This window comes from Rattus rattus, chromosome 15, assembly GCF_011064425.1.
Source record: "Rattus rattus isolate New Zealand chromosome 15, Rrattus_CSIRO_v1, whole genome shotgun sequence".
Taxonomy (NCBI): domain Eukaryota; kingdom Metazoa; phylum Chordata; class Mammalia; order Rodentia; family Muridae; genus Rattus; species Rattus rattus.
This window is the reverse complement of record NC_046168.1, coordinates 50,852,277-50,856,326: the sequence shown is the minus strand read 5'-3', so window position 1 is coordinate 50,856,326 and position 4,050 is coordinate 50,852,277.

The window sequence follows — 4,050 nt, the reverse complement described above, 5'->3', positions numbered from 1 at the left end:
CTTATGGCTATTCTATGTAGGAGAGCTGGCCTTTCCCCCTTTTCTCCCTCCTTCCTTTCCCTCCTCTTCCCCTGTCCCTCCCCTCCCCATCCATCACCCAGGAATAGTTGTACTTGACTTTTCATCCAATACAGTTGACTTTACTTAGCGAATCTCTCCAGCTTTGACTTTGGAGGCTCCTTCTGTTGGCTTCTGTGTCTTTTCTATATCCTTCCAATGATATGGGATGCAGTTGTTATTTTTTTTTCTCCCCCATGTCCCAATGTCTGTCTCTCCTCCCCCTCCTCATTCATTTCTCTTCTTCATCTTTCATTTTGTTTCATCTCCATTCTTCCTTTTTGGCATCCCCCCCCCTTTATGGCATTCTGGATATTTTCTCTTTACTCTCCTTTCACCTACAGGGAACTTGGAAACCAGCAGAGCGAAGCCCAGAGTCGATGCATCTCCTATTCGTACCACAGTTCAGCCCGGGGAAGCACAGAAGGCTGGGGCTCACTGATGCCTCAATTCAGTGGGTTTTGACTCCAAAATCACCCACCACCTGTGCTCCCAGTAACCTTCCAGAGTATGTGCAGGAACCAGTGGTGACCTCAGCTATGTACACACGACTATGTGCAGCGAGCATTCAAGACCAGAATACGAAGTAGGAGGTGAGAAGAGGAATAGGATGTAGTTCAGTGACTCTCCGTAGCCACAGAAGAGGTCCTTCCACAGTCAGTAGGAAGGCTTCTCAGAACTGTGACGTCATCAGAATGGAAGAAGCCCAGCCTATGCGCTCAGTCTCTCCAGGGAGGCAGCTCCTTACTTCCTCTTCCCTGCTTTCCACTGAGCCTCATAACAAGGGTCTCATGGGGATGTGAAGACAAACGCCAAGGCCTTTGGCACACAGTGCAGAGTCTGAAAGGAAGGCAGGGATGGAGACCCCCTCCCCCGAGTTCATGTAGGCCTAGCATTTTTAGGACAGCTAATAAAAGTAGCTGTGTGTTGGCCAGTGGTTCCTCTCCAACCCTTACTGCCTTCATGGTGTTCTGAGAAGTCTTTCAGTGCACAGGCAGATGGCCTTGTTGCAGCAATTAATAAAGCCCAAATGCACTTGCTTTTGTTAATAACACAATGAGCAATTGGCCAGACACCTTCAAGCCATTTCACCATTTCTGTGTGTCACCTCCTGACCCTCATGAGAATCTTCCCTTGTAGGCTGGGATGACTTGATGTATATTGTAAATGCTATGGACTGAGGCACACTGCAGGAGCGGAGTGACATGTGTGTCTAAGCCTGAAGCTGGGGGCCAAAGTGGAGAGAGTCTGATTGGCATGGGGGTGGAAGGCAAAGAAGCTCCTAGAATAGCATGGGTAGGATGGGCAGATCCATGTGCTGGGGCGGGAGTGGAGTAAGGAACGCCTCGCACTATGTGTATCAGACCGCATAGCACCAAAGACAGCTGGGAAATCGGTTTCATTGCTACCTTCAGGAAAGGAAGATCAGTGTGGGTAGGGGCTGAGGATGTCAGTGGCAGCCTACTCATAAATGGCAGGTTGGAGACCGTGTGCCCCGGGGATGACCCAAGAAGAAGGGAAACCCAGGGAGGAACCACAGAGGCACTAGACTCATGGTAGAGAGAATGGAGAAAGGAGATACCTCAGGGTCTACCCTGGGTGTCCATTGCTAGGAGAGCTCTGCATAATTACAGTCAGGGAGGGACTTAGGTTCTCACGAAGTTCCTCAGTGGTAGAAACAGTCATGTTATGGAGGAGGAGGGTCAGGCTACCCTCACCTGGTATTCTGTGAGGACCAAGGTAAGCTAGAGCACATTGAACATCCAGAGAACATAAGAGCTCATGGGGCAAGCATCCTGGGCAGGTAAATGAAGGACTCGGAGTGCAGAGCCATTGGTGCAGATCACTGCCCACACACATAGGTGCCCAGCTCCCTAGCAATACCAGACAAAGGGAATCCAGTGGTTGGATGTGTCCATTAGGGCCAGTGTGGTTGATTCTGGCTCCTCTGCACAACGCCACTTCCCCATCAGCATTGGTGTGCTCTGGGTCCTGTGGGACTGACCTCCAGCTCTGGCCCTCCAAAGCGGCTCAGCTCAGCAGAGCGACGCCAACCACAGCCCAGTTCGTTATGTTGCCCATCGATGCTGCCTTGCTGGCATTCATCGCCATAAAACCAATCACAATGGAATAATTCGATACGTGTGTGACTCACAAATATAGTTCCCCAAGCCACTGTTCTACATTAGTAGTAGCTAAGCACCCATTGATGGAAGCTTAAAATAAAGTGTTCCCCAATGGACCCCTGCTTTAGTAGGCATTACCCCAGAAAGCTGGAGCTCTTCATAGTAGTTACTGTAAATGGCGTGCATTTCCAAGTGGGCCAGAAATATCTGGAGAATCTATTTGCTTTTTTCCCTTATGTACTGATACAATGATGGTATCTTGTGTGGGCTTAGAGAAGCTGGGGACCACCTTCTTCTTCTTCTTCTTCTTCTTCTTCTTCTTCTTCTTCTTCTTCTTCTTCTTCTTCTTCTTCTTCTTCTTCTTCTTCTTCTTCTCCTTCTTCTTTTCTTCTTCTCCTTCTCCTTCTCCTCCTCCTTCTCCTCTTCCTCCTTTTATTCCTCCTCTTCCTCCTTTTATTCCTCCTCTTCCTCCTCTTTATTTTCTCCTTTCCATTTATACTGAAAGACTAATGTCTACATTAGATGTAAACTGATTCTTCTAGACCTTCTAGCTAACCATGGGAGCCTGGAAAGGACTTACTTGAAAGCTCAAATTGATCTGAGTAGGCTGGTTATGACTTACTGCCTGGATGGACTTGGTCCCCATCACTGAGGCTGAGTCTGTGTCAGGAGTATGGGTAGGACTGGTGATTTGTAGTAAAGATCTCTCATGTCTCCTTCACAAGGCAGAGGCCCCCAGAAGTTTAAGCTGGTGATTGCTGTGAAGATGGGGGTTGGCCCAGGTGCTTCAGTCAGCTTTGCACAGCTTAATACTTCCCTTTGGAGCTCTTTCCTCTTTCCTGGGGTTAGGCTGGACCCTTGGTTCCTGAAGGCTACTGGCTGAGACGCATGCACGGCCAACCTAAACACAGCTCATGTACACTGCAGCAGAGCCTCCCCTCAGTGTCCACACAAGCTCTCACAACTTTTGTTCCCGGAATACTGGATACTAGGGACCGAGTTGGCACACAGCTGTGACGATGTGGAAGCGATGGCACTGCAGTGTCAGGTAGCCAGGTCACATCTGCTGTCTGATTTCCTTCAGGTCACAGAAGAAAGGAAATGAGCACCTGAAAACAAGTTCCACTCTCAAAAAAAATACATTCACCCTTTAGGTTCTGGATATTCCGAACCTTTTCTCTGAGCTACGAACACATACATTAGCACAGAAAGAAATTCAGCATCTGCTATGTGAGATTTTTTTCAGTCACAATTTAGTTGAATTTGTTTTCTATTGAGAAGGTGGTTGGAACCAGCATATGGCTTCTGTTTTGTTTGCTGGGGTAGGAGTTAAGATAGGATTCATGTAGTCCAGGCTAGCCTCAAACTCACCCTGTAGCCAAGGATGACTTTAAACTCCTGATCTTCCTGCTTCTACTTCCCAAGTACTGGAATTCGCAGCCCAGCGGAATCGACACGGAGTTATCTTCTTCTAACAATGGCTTAGCTAGATTAATCATTCCCAGTGATTCTGTGTACTATAGGCTGAAGCTAGTTGCTAATTTTCTTAGTGGATGTAAGGGGTTGAGAGGTGTAATACATGGTAGGAAGGGTGGCCTATCTTAAGCTCATAGGTGTAGCATATAGCATAAAGATATGCCTGGAGAGGAATGATACAGCTAAGAATGAGAAATACATGGGAAAAATCCAAGCCAAAAGGAAACAAAAGCAAAGAAAAGCTTAACCAAAACTACCGTGTCTCCCTGGATAGGAGCAAGCAGCTTCCTCCTCCTGCTGCTACCACAGTCACAGATTGCTTCTGCTACTGTGCCCCACCAATGGACTGCATCCCCAAACCATAAGCCAAAATAAACCCCTCTTCCCTTAA